This window comes from Rousettus aegyptiacus, unplaced genomic scaffold, assembly GCF_014176215.1.
Source record: "Rousettus aegyptiacus isolate mRouAeg1 unplaced genomic scaffold, mRouAeg1.p scaffold_m13_p_13, whole genome shotgun sequence".
Taxonomy (NCBI): domain Eukaryota; kingdom Metazoa; phylum Chordata; class Mammalia; order Chiroptera; family Pteropodidae; genus Rousettus; species Rousettus aegyptiacus.
The window spans coordinates 14,439,540-14,455,922 of NW_023416288.1; the positions used below are offsets into that span (position 1 = coordinate 14,439,540).

The 16,383-nt window shown below is 32.1% G+C and overlaps 1 protein-coding gene and 1 pseudogene across 1 annotated transcript in view; one reads left to right on the forward strand and one right to left on the reverse strand.

Annotated features, from left to right (window-relative positions):
* Nucleotides 1-16,383, forward strand: part of ZNF804B (zinc finger protein 804B) — a 438,988-nt gene that overhangs the window by 276,218 nt on the left and 146,387 nt on the right. The gene's annotated exons all lie outside the window — the stretch shown is intronic.
* LOC118611200 lies at nucleotides 14,195-14,313 on the reverse strand (annotated as a pseudogene).

Consider the following 16,383-nt stretch of genomic DNA (forward strand, 5'->3'; position numbering starts at 1 on the left):
TCTATAATCTTTTCACCTTATCGTGAATTCTATTAATTCTAATTAATGTGTGGTTAGCGTGAAGTTTAAATGCTCAACTTAAAGATCATTAGTTTAAAATGTAAAATGATCACTTTATTTTTTAATTAAATTTATTGGATGATATTGGTTAATAAGATTATATCGGTTTCTGGTGTACAATTCAATAATACATCATACATGTATATTGCATTGTATGTTCACCACCCACAGTCAAATCTCCTTCCATCACCATGTTGACCCCCTTTACTATTATCTACCACCCACCTTTCTCCCTTTTTCTTGGGTAACTATTAAACTGTTGTCTGTGTCTATGAGTGTGTGTTTGTTTGTCTTGTTCATTTGTTGCCTTCAGTTTTATATCCCACATATGAGTGACATCATATGGTTCTCAACTTTTTCTGTCTGACTTATTTCACTTAGCATGATAATCTCAAGATCCATCCATGTTATCCGTATTCCTGACATTTTAGTGCAATGCATTCAGTGGATAAAAGAGCCACTCCACTAATAAACATGTCAAGAATGTTATTGTCTTTATATCTATTTTATGGGTACAATGGAAATAATTTTTTAACCTAATTTGGCTTTTCACATAGCATCGTTCTGCCTTATATAAGGTCAAACATCCACAAAATATGTTATTTAAGGACATAAATTATACTGCAGATATAAAATTGCTTTAAACTACTATTATAAATTTAAGTATTCAATGTATATAATGATAAAAAGAGTTAAATTATCTGAAAAATATTATAAGCTTATAATTTTCTTTGCTAGAGGTTCTTTACACTTATTTATTGAAGTGTAACATGCATACAAATATGTACACAAATCATAAGTCTATAGAAATTCTTACTTAATACAGATTCATTGTTCAAATTCTCAGGAAAACATTAGTAAAGTATTTCTTTTTAAGACCAGTCTATTACCATTTGACCTCTGCTCATGCTGTACAAAACTAAAACTGTGGTTAAAATACATTAAAAGAATAAATCTCTATTTTTGAGTATATTATCAATTTCCTTTGTATTTAGGCTCTACTAGCTGCCAACACTGATGCATTCTTATCATGACTAAATTTTCTTTATTTATAGTTTTACGACTGTGTTAGTCTGCTAGTATTCTGATTGTCTCAACTCTAGTATACTTGAGAGTATAATAGATACTAGAATATTTGTGTTTTCTCTCCTTTAGCTTTTTCATAGTTCCCTGATTACACAGGCATTTGATTACATTAAAAATTATGCATATATAAATAATGGTAGAACTCTAAAAAATTATACAAAGAACTTAAGTAAGAAATAATAGTTCTTTGCAGAGTTATACCTATTGTAAACATGTCTAATTTCTTAAGGGAGGATCAAGATTTGGCTAACTACAATCATCATTATTAGTATTAAGTATTAATTATGCCATTATTAAAAGGTCAATGGAAGAGAATTTTTAAAATACTGAAGAGAGAAAGAAAAGACCACGACTCCTGAATAAAGTATTTATGATTTATAAAAGGCATGGTTATCAAAATGTTATGTTACTGTCTTAATTAAAAGACACAGAAAACATAATATAGTTTCATTATAACTAAGTATTGTGTATCTCCTGTTCCACATGAAAAGTCTTCAAAAGAATTAGTTCCTTTTCTAAATTTTGTTCTTATAGCCCCAGAGGGAGTATTTTGAGTTTTCATAATTGCTGTGAGTAAAATATAATTACCTACAACTATTTGTATAACTTTGAAGAAAAACAAAATAAATTGCACCTAAAATTTATTTCAATAATTCAAAGATTAAGCTTCAATTCACCAATTACGTTCATTAATAGTACAGAGACTTTGTTTTCATAGTTAGTGACCTAAACCCATAGTCTTCATTACTAATTCATTTACCAATATAGTCACTTATATCTCTTTTTTTCTAACAACATTTGGATGTAACAATAAGAAGATTATCTTTTTACAAAAGTAGACTCCGAAATGGACTGGATTTTACTAGAACACTATATTAGGCTGATTAATGGTCCTAAAGATATCAGATCCTAATGCCTAGACCTACAAATGTTACCATATATATGGCAAAGACTTTGAAAATATGGTTAAGTTAAAGAGGTTGAAATGGAAATATCCTGGATTATCATGGTGATTCCTAAATTGAATCATGTGTATCTTTATAAAAGGTAGGCAGAGAGAGATTGGACTACTCAGAGAGGAGAAGGAGATACGAAAATGGAGTTGAAGCGATTTAAAGATTTTGACCTTGAAGACTGAAGTTATGTGCTATAAACCAAGCAATTGTGGCAGCCTTCAGGAGTTGGAAGAGGCAAGGGCAGATTCTCCACTAGAGCTTCCAGAAGGAGTATGTCCACGTTAATGAACTGACTTTGGCCCAGTGATGCTGATTTCAGACTGCTGGCCTCCTGAAGTATGATGGAATACATTTATATTGTTTTAAGCTACCAAGTTTGTAGTAATATATTATAGCAGCCATAGAAATCTAATATAGGCACAATGCATTAACTACAGAGAAAAATACTTTTTGACAGCAACTGGGTTATGCTATGCCAATATGATTTTCATATTTTTTTCAATTTGAATATTACCCAGATAAGGAAGTTTTCCAAGTTTATCTTAAAAAAAACAATTAAAAAACTATATTCTGTGTTATTATGACTTATTGACTTTAATTGATGAACTCCTTGGTTACCTTTCAAAATAATTAAGCTTGTACTTTGTTACAACTTTCTCCAGTCATGAAGCAAAAGACAGCTCTTACCCAGTATGATACGCAGTTGGATAGGTTCAAGTAATTTGCTCAATGGGGTGTAGTCTGAAAAGGTTCAAATTATAATGCCTTTCAGCCATAATGATGATGCTGTATTGACTGAATTATAGGTATATTAAACTTATGGTATTTTTGGCAGTGAGAAAATTTCTTATTCAAATTCTTATATTCATAAACCATGTGACTTGAAAAACAGGCTTTGAAAGCTTGTAATCATGATGCTTTCATAGTTTACATATAAATATAAAATCATACTTTGTAATTTTAAAAGTATTCCAGTAAGAAATTTTTTGTATTTTGAGTTTTGTGACATTTTCTCAAGGTTGACCATGAATACTTTTTATTCTTTTCAATTACCTTTTAAAAAATAATAGAAATGTACTATTTTGTCAGCAGACTTTCGATTGTGTTGTAGGCTTGATGTACATTAGGAAAATTTATTTCGTGCCTGGAAGAAGGTTCTGCATCTGAAAACAGCAAAGTGCAGTCAAAGAACAACAAATCTTAACCTAGACCAGAAAGAAACTGGATGCACCTTCTTTCACATGTAGACTGAAACTTTTTTTTCAAGAATGACAAACTTTTTGCACACTACCACATGCTAAACTCTCAGTCTTACAATTATTTTATGAAGTATTTATATTCCCATTTTACAACTAAAATAACTAAGGCTAAGAGCAATTATTTATTTTCTCCTTGGAGTACTAAGTCAAGACTGGGAGCCTGGTCCACCCAGCACTTTACTATCTCCATTTAGTATTACCTTAATAATACAGTCATTTCATTAATTATTATAATAATCCCATAGTTCCTGCTTATTTAACTTTACTTAAATGCAGGAAGTAAAGTTTTGTCTATTTGCACATTTTGCAACATCAATCTTCTCTCACAAATTACAGGAAAAAATGTCATTCAGCAAATAATGACACAGTGCAGGGTTCAATGTTGATTAAATAAAAACAAAACGTTACCTCCTGAATTTTACAATACGGTGTAATGAGTCTTTTAAAAGGAAAACAAAAAATAAGCCATAACATAGAGTGCCCCTGGTTCTCATATTCTTAATGTTGTAAAATCAAGTTCCATCACAGAGTCACTAACAAACTATTTATTACTTTTCGGTTATTCTAGAAAATTTATATCTAGGTCAAAGTCAGATTTCTTTCAACATATATACTCTTTTTAAATTTTATAAGCCAATTGCATCAGTTAATGCATCATCTTTAGACTCAGTTCAATGAGAGAGTAAAGGAATATAACATTTTGAGTGCTTATAATATTCCAGGCACTGGACTGGGCCCTGAGCATATGGGATTTTACATGGCCACTGTAGTGCTTAGCATCACTAACAGTGGTTTCCCATCCTGGATGCATGTCAAGATTATCTAGAGATGTTCAAAATTGTTAATGCCTGACCAAGACACTGCTCCCAAAAAGTCAGATCAGAATGTTTCAAGAGGTCTGAGAAATGCATTAATATATTTTTTAAGTTTTCCAAGAGAGTAAAATATGAAGCTGGAGATAGGGAAGGATTGTCAGCTTCAAGATAAAAATATTATTCTTCATTATCTCTATTTGATCAGTTTATTAAATTCAAAAGGCCTTTCTTCATTGAACAACATTTCTGGCAAAAAATACCTCTGTGAAGTGTGAGGTATTGAAATATTAATATAGTTTGCTTTCTTTCATTCTTGTTTAATTAATTAATTAATTAATTAGTTTTTACGGTGACACTGGTTAATGAAAACCAATAAGTTTTAGCTGTACACTTTAACAAATCAATAATCATAAAATTATTTACCCAATGGACTCTCACCTCTAATTCTGACACACTTTATTTTGTCTTCTCTGTGCTTAAGTTTATTGTTGCCTTCTATAAGTCAAAAACACATATATGGTCTAGGGAATCAGTGAAAAGAATCAGAAATTAGTATAGGAAATATGAAGTATAGAACCTGGCTGTGCCATTACTTTAATCAAGCATGCTAATTACTCAAGCAAGCCTGACCTTATTTAATAATACTAACTTATGAAACCACTAAGGCAGAAAAATCAATTAAAATTACATAATTTTAATGTTTTTATAGATTTTTCTCTAAATGTTGTTTGTGTGTTTGTTTACCAAATGTTCAATATTGCTAGCAAAGTTTATTCTCAAGTAGCTTGGGTTCCTTTGACATGTCTAGCATTTTTTTCCACTTTCATGGATTGAAAAAATAAATGGAACTTGGTAGAGTGTTACTAGTAAAATTCAACTAATGGCCCTCATGAGGCATCACAAACAGAAAATAACATTCTTAAAATAATAGTTTCAGGTGCAGCTTTTTCTATCCTTTTAAAATCAAAGATCTAAAAATAAAAAGTACTCAGCACTTATCCCAAGATTAAAAAATAACAATATTAAAATAAAATACAACCTCTCCCCCCAAAACACCCACTTTTAATCATCAGCACTGAAAATACAATAACAATGATTTTAGTTTAAGGGTTTATTTTTACTTCCATTTTATTGATGTGGCAGAAATAACATTTTTTGATAACTTCAAATATTTTGCAAATGAAAATAATAATAGCAATTAATATTATTTAAAAGTAGGCTTTTCAATAGAGGAAGATGTTTGAGTATGTTAATGACCAACATGTTGAGCCAAGTACTTTGGAAATCTGCATTGCTCTTTCCAGTAAAAACAGAGCCACTAGTTATGTGGCACCTACTGTCTAAGACATATTACGTGTATTATCTGACTAAGTCTTCACAAAATATGCTTGTTATTTTCCCATTTTGTTAAGGGCAACAACTAAGATTCATAGAGAGGTTAAGGAACTTGCCTAAGAGGTGGCACAGCCAAGATGTGAGTAAAAGACCTGTACTGTATCTCATACCACCGTGCTCTATTTCTCAACTTTAAGACAAATTAGTAGAGATCTTATTGGTTAGTGGTTAGAGCAACTATGTGCTATTTGGTTTAAAAGTCATGAAAACCTCTTTGGTTTCTTTTAAGGGTTGCATTGATATATAAGACCAATATGAGTCCTTTCTATAATTTTACCTGAGAATATTCCATGAAGAATATATATAAATTGTTAAGATGTCTCCAGTATGATGGGGAATTTAACAATTTATTTTCAACATTTTTTCTATATTTCAGAATTATTTTTAGTAATAATAATAGAATGAAATAAATTATGAAAATGGCCAGAAGAGTAATGCAGTTAAAATTTTTTATCAAACTATTAAATATATTTAATTCAGAAACAACAAATAAATGCTATAGTACAAAAAAGTAAAAAAAAAAAAAAAAAGTAACAAACTAACAAAACACAAAAACAAACTCCTAGATACAGACGACAGAATGGTGGTTGCCAGAAGGGAAAGGAGGTGTGGGGAGGGTGAGGTGGGTAAAGAGATATGTGAAGCTCAACTTTGGGTAATATGCATGCAAGAGAGTACACGGGCATCAAATAATAATGTTGTACACCTGAAAATTATGTAATGTTATTAACTAATGTTACACAAGTAAATTTAATAAAAAGTAACATACTTTTAAATGACATAAATGTATTTTTAAAAATAAAAACATCTACATATTGGTGTAACATTTGTATTTCTAGTTTAACTTCTGCAAATTTCTAAATTTTTAATATTTTAATATCCACAGAGATATTCAGGATAGAATTAAAGTAAATCAACTTGTCTTTCTTCATTTTTTTATTATTCTATTTTTTATTTTTTTGAATTCTTTGAATTTCTCAATTCCAGTTGACATTCAATATTATATTAGTTTCAGGTGTGTAGCACAGTAGTTAGAAATTTATATGACTTAACAAAGTGATCCTCCAATAAGTCTAGTACCCATCTGACACCATACAGTTATTATAATATTAATGATTATATTCCCTATGCTGTACTTTACATCCCTGTAACTATTTTATAACTGCTGATTTGTACTTCTTAATCCCTTCACCTTTCACCCAGTCCTTCAACCTGCCCATCTGCCAACCATTAGTTTGTTCTCTGTATCTGTGTATTGTTTTGTTTGTTTATTTATTTTCTTCTTTAGATTCCACATATAAGTGAAATCAAATGGTGTTTGTCTTTCTCTGTCTGACTTATTTCATTTAGCATAATACCTGTTAGGTCCATCCAAGTTGTTGCCAATGGTGTGTGTATGTATATATATATATATATATATATATAATATATATATAATATATATAATTTCATTTTTATATATTTCATCATATATATGTATCACACTTTCTTTATTCAGTCATATATCAGTGGACACTTAGGTTACTTCTGTTTCCACATCTTGGCTATTGTAAATAATGCTACAGTGAACATAGGAATGCATATATATTTTCAAATTAGTGTTTTAGGCTTCTTTGGATAAATAGCCAGATGTGGGATGCTGGGTATTAATGTTTTTTATAATTTATTGTTTAAAGATCTGGAGTGTGCCACAGAGACATGAACTACAGAAACAAGGTTTAATGATTCCAAATTGCTATGAAGTTATTCTCAAAACAAATTGTATGTAGCTGGCTCGATGCTTTTTTAGGGTAAACTGTATAACTAGAAATTATCTGAAGTAATTTTCATGTACACTATTGTGTTTATTAAAAGATAAGTAATAATTCATGCTAATTAAAAATGTACTTAGGGATATATCTACATGCATATATATATGTACACATTATATACTAAATTGTAGAAAGATACTATATGTACATTATTTATGTATATAAATAAAACATAAAAATAACTACAGTAATTTTTTAAACTTTGCTGTCCAATATGATGACCACTGGCCACATGTGGCTACTTACATTAAATTTAAAGAAAATAAAATTTCAGTTCCTAAGTCACATTAGCCATATTTCACATGCTGAAGGACCACAGGTGGCTTCTGACTACAGTATTGGACAGCACAGTAATAGAACATTTCCACTATTTTATAACATTTTGTTGGGCCACATTAATTTAAAACATATCAGCTGGATATTTTATTGATGAAAACTACTTTATTGCTAACATTGTTTAGAATCGCCTGTGCAAGGGGATGATAACAATCAGACTATCTTTTATTAGGTGTTGTTATTATTCAGAATTTCTCTACAGGCAGTGTACCCCTTATTGCCTTCACTTGGGGCAGTTAATACCAATGGCCCGCCTTGGGTTTGCCACTGCTGCAGGGATCCATGAATGCTTCTATGGCTCTCATCTAAACTCTTACAGCTATGTGGTGAGAGATTAACTCTCCTCATCCTCTTAATCAGGTTTTGGGCAAGGTATGGTAGTGTGGTTTAGGTGCCAAATTATCCTACCCTCTCAGGGAACATGCTCCGCCAGCCGTTCACTTACTGACAGTTTATCGTGAATCTAAGCAAGCTGTATCTTACCATTATAAAAATTCACATTTTTATACCTTGACTTTGTCTTGCATCTCTAGTCAACTTTGAGTCATTACATTTCATTTCACATTCTAGTTTCCTGAAATAGTCTCCCATTAATTCTCTGTTGCATTATAATATATCCTCCATAAAATCTGCTCTGGTTAGAGCCACCCCGAGGTCTACAGGAAGTCATCCCTGACCTACCTGTGTGCTCCTATATCATCTGGTGCATACTGCTTTTACACTGCCTTTCAAAGTGTACTTGAAAGGTGGATTCACTAGTTTCTTATGGTCAAGAGAATATGAATTCCTAGAAGATGTTAGAAACATCTTATTCAATTCTGAGCCCCAAGTGGTCACTAAGTAAACATTGTGGAAGAAAGGAAGGAAAAAAGGGAAGGAGTTTTACTATTATTTTGAATAACTTAGTTGTGAGTTAGGAGGAGGGGCAAGAGGACCAGCAATAAAAATGAAGTGCAGGCATGTCAGCTCCATGCTCAAGGCTACAGAGCACATAAGATGATATGTTATTATGGCCAGAAAGTTATACTTCATGTGTCAAGATCCTCCCTAATGCTTATATTATTACAGATGTATTGATAATCTATTATGAATCAATATCCTAAAACTCTTTGTGGCTCTATTCAATTCAGTGTAAAATATACAATACAGAGTTTGCTTTGTATTAAGCACTGTGGTAGAAACTGAAGATAATAGGATGACTAAGGCGTTTTATCTGCATTAAAAGATAAATTTATTTGTTAGGAATAAGAAACAAAAAATTAAAACAATCATGATGATAATAATAGTTAATGTTCAGTAAACACTCACAATTTGCCAGCCATAAATGCTTCTTATATATTTTCTTGTTGCATTACTGTAACAGATAAGTATTAACATTATTGCCATCTTACAGGTGAGGAAACACATCTAGAGGGGATAGTAATTTGCCTTAGGCCACACAGATAGTAATTTGTGGAATTGGGATTATATTGAGGTAGTCTGACAATAATGGATATTTGTTAATATCTGGAAGGCTTGCAGAGCAAAATTACATATGACTTTTATTTCAGCACAAAAGGTGTGATGGGGTAAGAGAGCACAGGCAATCACTGGGCGTCTTAGACGCAACTAGGTGCAAACTCCCCTCACGTCCTTACTCACACACAGATGGGCTTCGCCTCCAGATTGAACCACCAAGAGCTGTGCAATAAATCTTGGCTGTGAGAGAACTTAAGGTAGAAGTTACCAGTGAAGTATGTTATGCCCCTTCGGTCACTAGTCAAGCCAGGCTTGTGCTGGGTGAAAACCATCAATAAACAAATTGGTTCTGGGTGTAGCCGAGAGTTTTGTACTTTAAACAACACATCATAAGTTCCACTGTTCTTATCTTTAGAAAGAGCCAAAGACAGGTATCCAGGCACGCTCAGAAATAAGGATACCTTTTTTCAGTTGAGCTGTAAATTTACTCTGTCCTAAACGGAAGGGCTGGCCATAGTGATGAGGATACAAGGGAGAAAGCTGAGGGGAGAAAAGTTCAGAGGAAGCACACTGACGATCCATGGTTAACACCACAGAAAAATAGCAAGAGTGGAGGATGTTCTCCTAGTTCTCTGGATGGGCGAGGAGAAAACTTAAATGCCAATAATAAAATACCATTAGCTACTATGAAGTGCTGACTATAAGCCAATCACTGTATTAAGCTCTTTACATATATAACCTTTCCTTACATAAGGTATCTCTGAAATTATAGTGATCCCTCATTTATAGATAAGAAGACTAAGGTTTAGTGAGAATAAGCAATTTGTCAAAGTTTAGATGAAGAGAAAATAGTAAGGCTCTATAAGCCTGTCTTAAAAATCAGTGGTTATGATTTTATGATGTGGTCTGTAGGTAAAGCAAAATAAAGATTTGTGGTTTTATTTAGGACCAAATACACGAAGGGATCTTGTTGAACTATTTTTTCCAGTCCTAGATAACTTCAGGGTCCTTGAGGAAAATGTTGAGAGCAGTCAACCCAGAAAGATTTGCTCTCATTTAAGTATCCTTCCTCTCTTTCCCTATCTCTGTAGAAAATTCTATAATGGGCTGACTGGGTAGTGGTGTATTTTTTTATTGCTCCCGTGATCAGTGTTTGGCATCACAATTGATTGTCACTCTTCTCAAGAGGATACTCTAGGGACAGCATTTCTTAGTTCTTTCCAGCTGTACTTAATTTTGGCATGTCAATATGACAGATGTCAGAGAAACTTCATAGCTTTCTTCTTAAGCTCTTAAGATTAAGGGGGTGTCTAACAGCAGGCCTGACTCTCACGATGAGCTGGCCATCACATCTGTGAGTAGAACAAAGGAGAAGAGCTAAATAGATGTTTAGAACTTAATTGTATACTACTAAAATTATTGTAAACAGAAGTGGTTCATTTCCTGAAGAGAATTTAGAAATAAACTCTACTATATTTACACATATGTAGTATAAATATAGCTTGTCAGAAGTAGAAATGGTTAAAATATGTTATGTTTGAACTGACTTCTAAACTTTGTGCTTTTCTTATTCTCCTTAATTTTTTAGTTCAAAAAAAAAATTCAATTTCTACCAAAATAAATCTACACCTTTTCATTACAAAATATTCTAATAGTCTAAGTTAACTAATATTAGTTACTATCAGAATATATATATTTCATTAAAGAGGGAAGATACCTGACTATGGGTTTTAGTTTAACTTTTTTTTTTTTTTTAATTAAAAAATATTTAAAAATTGAGCACACTATTTTTGGAATGCTTAAAACTAAGTTTTTATTATTTCCCATGGGTGATACCCCTTTTTCTTTCAGGATATGCCTCTAGGTCTTGATCTGTTTGTTACAGGATGAGTAATTTAAAACAATAGCAGTTTGTGTATGTTTTCTTTGCTCTCAAGTGACTTCAACTGCTAATTTTGGATCACCATGTTGAAATTCCAGTAATCTAAGATGAAGATCACATTATACTTATGATAAAACAAAATGTATTTTAAAGCAGATATTTTTCTTCATTTCAAAAGTAGCTTGAGTTTCTGGGCCAAGATAAATTCAAGTAACATATTGGTATTCTGGTTCCATGAAATGTTAATAGGTATAATTTAAGATATGGATTTTATGAGGGAATTTTAGAGTTTTGGGTGATTCACATTGTAAAATTTCTTTATATGTATGCTGATTTTGCTTAAGAATGTCTAAAAGGGTGGCACCGTATACTGAGTTTTCCCAAAATATTCAACTTCAAATCTCTTTCAGGTGGAGCTTCTTAATGATTCTGTTACTGAACTCAGACCCAGCTGCTTCTTGTCCATAAGCCAATAACTCATGAGCCAGTAACTCGGGACACAAGAATGTGGTAGCAGGAAAGCAGGTTTATTCAAGATCTGGGGCCCTGAGAAGATGGCGGACTGCTGTCACAAAAGCAGTCTTGCCTCTTCACTGCAGGCAGGGGTTATTATAGGGAGAAGAATGGCTGAGTAGGGGATCAGGGAGAAATTTCAAAGCCCCAGGGAGAGGGCTGCATTCTGGAGGGGAGGGGGTGCCCAAGGCTATCTCTCCTGTCTCTTGTTTGTCAGGCCTCCTAGAGAGGAGGCAAGTACAACAAAGGAATTAACAAGGAGTAGGTAGGCAGCTCATTTTTTTCCATGCCAGTCAGCACAGTGAACTCTCTGTGGCAGCCCACTGGGAGATAAACAACCTGGAGCTGATCAGGGGGAGGTCTACGAGGATTTCACAGTCTTCTGACACTAAGGGTTTAACTAAGTGAGCATCCTGTGAAGTCTGCTCCTAGAGTTCTCAACCAAGCAAACTGTTTACAAGTTAGACATTAGTTAACAAGGCATTTTTATGTATATAAAATATGAGTTTGAGATTGTAAGGATAAAAAGGAAAAGAAATAAAAATGGTTACAATCATAAGACTATAATAAAACCATAGCAATCACAGTTATAATCCCCACTGTCATTTTCTCATTTCCATTTCTATGGAAATTTTGTCGATCTACTTGTAGTGGACTCATGGGGCAATAATTTATCAAGAAATGTTCAAACTTGCAGTGAGACATGGTGCTAATTTCTCTAGTTGGAGGACGAGTTCCAAGGTGCATTTGCTTTCTAGTTGTCGAGGCCTGCCTACATAATTTAGTTATACTTATGATTATTTTGAACAGTCCATAAGAGACTAATATTAACATTAATAAAGTCAAGCTTAACTTTATAATTTTTCCTAGGACAGATTTTATTCCCGATGATAATCAGAGAAAAAGGCTATATTAAAGCAATGAAGCCTGTGTGTGGTTAGTGTGTGGTTATAATTCTGGTTATAATTCCGTGACTATGAAATCCTTTGGGAAATACTGAATTAGACAGTCTTGAAGTTTCTGGGAAGTGGAGCTAAAGCCAATTTGAGGTTAATACCATTCTCCGGTCAGTATACATAGTAATCTCCACACAGATTGCTGAGTTTCTGTTTTATTAATGATCTCTACTTGTCTTACAAATATTAAGTTTCGGAACTTATTCATGTCAAAAACCCAGAATACCAGACAGAAGAATATCATTAGTCATTAAAAAAGAAGTATCAGAATTGTACATCTCATTGCTGGAATTTAAAGGCTTTTTACCACTGCTTTCTGCAAATTTTTTAATTAAATTTGGTTTTCTTTTGGTGACCCCGTAGTTTTTGGAACACATGAAGACCCAAGAGTTCATTTCTTTCTGTAGGTTCAGAGTCCATGGATTCTTTACTTATCAACATTCTTTAAGATTAAGATCTTCTGTTTCTTATGTAGATTATACACTATGATCTCACATGAAGACCTGTAGGCTGTTAAGACACTTAGTATACTGAGATAGTGACATGATAAATAGATCTCTCACAAATAGCTTTACCTTTTGTAATTCAAATTTCTCCTGGAAAAATGATAGCACCTCTACCCATCATCTCACAGGGATGTCAGAAAATAAAAATGAAAAAGTGCCTGCTTTTGAAAGGGTTTTGTAAATTGCAAAGCCACCTACCAAGACAAAGAACTTTGATAATGATAATGATCATGATTCCCAGTTGTACCTGATGGTTTCTGGAAAATAGAATAGCTTATAAATTAACCAAAGACAAAACATTCTCTAGCTCAAACACAGTTGTGTCAAGGCAAATATTTACTTCAAAACACAATTAGTTTTGGGAAAATACTAGAAGAAATAAGTAAATATTGATATTGATTTTCAGGACCTTCCTAAAAATTCAGAAATTGGTTCTTTAGGAAACTGTGAAAGTAAAAATAATTGAGTGGTCAATTATTTTGTTTTGTTTTGCTTTTTTTTTTTTTTTAACTGTTTCTCTTACTACATTGGAAAAACACAAATCCCAATACAGTTTTTTTTTTTTAAGTTCCTGTGTTGTTCAAGGTAAAGTTATTTTACATGAAAATCTCTGAGGCAGTGAAAAAAATATACTGCAAGTACCTCAGTAATCAGAATATTTCTTTCTTGAAAAAGTTATATAGTACTTTTGAAAGTACAGGTTAGAATGTGTCTTTGCTCTCAATTTTGATTTTTATATAACTCCCAAATGTTTCTACAGCAGCTGGGTCTCTAAGGAAGTAGTTAAGAGAAAGAAATGTAACCCCAGCTAACACTTAGTTCTTTTTGGTCCCATAGGAAGGCCATAGAGTTAGGCTTTTGCATAATATATTTTGAGGTTCATCTGAATCATATAAAATGTTTTAAACATGACTAATATATATATATATATATATTTGGTGAGATTATAGATATTTATTTATACTTCCTTATTAGTATATATATACACATTTATATATATATTAGTGTGTGTGTGTGTGTGTATATATATATATATATATATATATATATATATATATACACACACATTTTTTTTTAGGCAAGGCAACCTTTGGTTGACCTCACAGATTGCAAGGACTTTGTCAGTTTACAATCCTTTATTTTTTTATTTTTATTTTTTTATGCCTACAGCACCTGGTTTTCCTATGTAGTCTCCCATCCAAGTTCTAACTAGGCCCGGCCCTGCTTAGCTTCCGAGATTAGATGGGATCAGGCTTGTTCAGGGTAGCATGGTCATAGACTAAATAAACATATTTAAACAGGAAAAAAATCAGTATTTTTTTTTATTTAAGAAGCTATACTAATTATTTAAAAAGATCCATTTGATTCCCTTCTTTTCTTCTGATACTATGTTAAAAATCTTCCTACCGATCTCAAATTGTTTATATATATTTACATGCTCTCATAAAGCTGTCATTGTCCCCCTTTTTTTTATGATAACCCCACAACAGCTCACTCATCATTTAAAAACTGCTTGTATATGCTGTTTTTCTATTTTACCCTTATTCTGGCATGTGAGTTGTTTAAATATTAAGTACTACTCAACACAGGTAAAAATTCTACATGTCAATTTTTTTTTCTAAATTGTTCTGTTTAATCTGTTAATCTTCAATGGCATTATAGATGGTGTTGATTAAAATACTAAATTAACCACTCGTAATGTCTGCATTAGATATAAATTTCATAATATTTGGTTGTTATCATTACTCTATGGGCATTTTTGTGGTACTTTTGTAAATGTAGTAAACTTTTTAAACAGAATTTTTTCAAAGCACAAATATACCTGTTATTTTAGTAGTCCTTTCAAGTATCCAAGAGATAGCAACTCATTTCTACTCAATAGATGGGAAAACAAGCACAAGAAAATATTATGACCTCTTCGTATATTTTATTTACTTTGAACGACAGGACCAGAGCTCATCCAAGCTCCTGGAGCCCAAGAAATGTCAAAGACTTGCAAAGGAATATCATTACATATCTTTGCTTATAGGGAGTCCAGGGCTCAATGAATTGAGTTCAGCAAGTTGTAGATCTCTTAAACATGCTAGACCTACCTAAGATTTAAACACCTGAGTTGAGAATCAAAAAGCAAACTACTTCTTTTGTCAAGTCAAAGAACAGATTTGGATGACTCTTCTCTGGCAGTTGTTTTAGAGCTTCAAACAGTGGGTAGACAAGGAAATGTGAAGCTAAATCCTGGATTAGGGGACAAGGAAAGTGGTCATAGAGCATTTGGACATCTGATGAGATTCAAGTTTTGCTAACTAGTTTAGACTGTGTTATTTATGATGAGGATTCAAAGTGATTATAAATGATTTATGAAGGATATAGTTTAGAAATATGTATAAGATTTCATTATCTCTGTGTATTTTAAACTTAACATAATTGGCCTTGTGCTAGAAGTCCAATTATTTCCTATTCTTCTGTTTCTAATTTTATTATAATTTATTTTTTTAATTTTTCAATTAAGATTAAATATTATATTAGTTTCAGATGTACAACATAGTGGTTAGACATTTATATAACTTACGAAGTGATCCCCTCAATAAATCTTGCATCTATCTGATACTGTATATAGTTATTATGTTATTATTGACTATATTTCCTAAGCTGTACTTTCCATCCCTGTGACTATTTTGTAACTACTAATTTGTACTTCTTAATCCCTTCACCTTTTTCACCCAACCTCCAATACCCCTCCCATCTGGCAACCATCAGTTAGTTCTCTTTATCTGTGATGGTGTTTCTGTTTTGTTTGTTCATTTATTTTGTTTTTTAGATTCACATATAAGTAAAATCATATGATATTTGTCTTTCTCTTATTTCACTTAGCATAATACACTCTAGGTCCATCCACGTTTTTGCGCATGGTAAGATTCTATTATTTTTTATGGCCAAGTAATAATCCATTGTATATATGTACCAATTCTTTTTTGTCCATTCGTCTTTCGATTGCAGCATTTACTCCATTTACATTTAAAGTCATTATAGATATGTATGGAGTTTTGTCATTTTATTAATTGTTTTCTGATTGTTTTTGTAGTTCTCTGTTCCATGCTCATACTCTTGTTCTCTTGTATGTTGATGACTTTCTGGAGTGTTATGTTTGAATTCCTTTCTCTTTAGTTCTTGTATATCTCTTGTATTTGGTTTTTGGTTATCATGTGCTTCATATATAACAAGTAATAAATATAACTAATATATATTTTTGTTTTTAAAAAGAAAAATATAATTGTATGTTCTGATGATAAACTAGACAATAAAAAGCTAACGATAAAAGAAAATTATTTAAAATCTATTTTTATTTTATC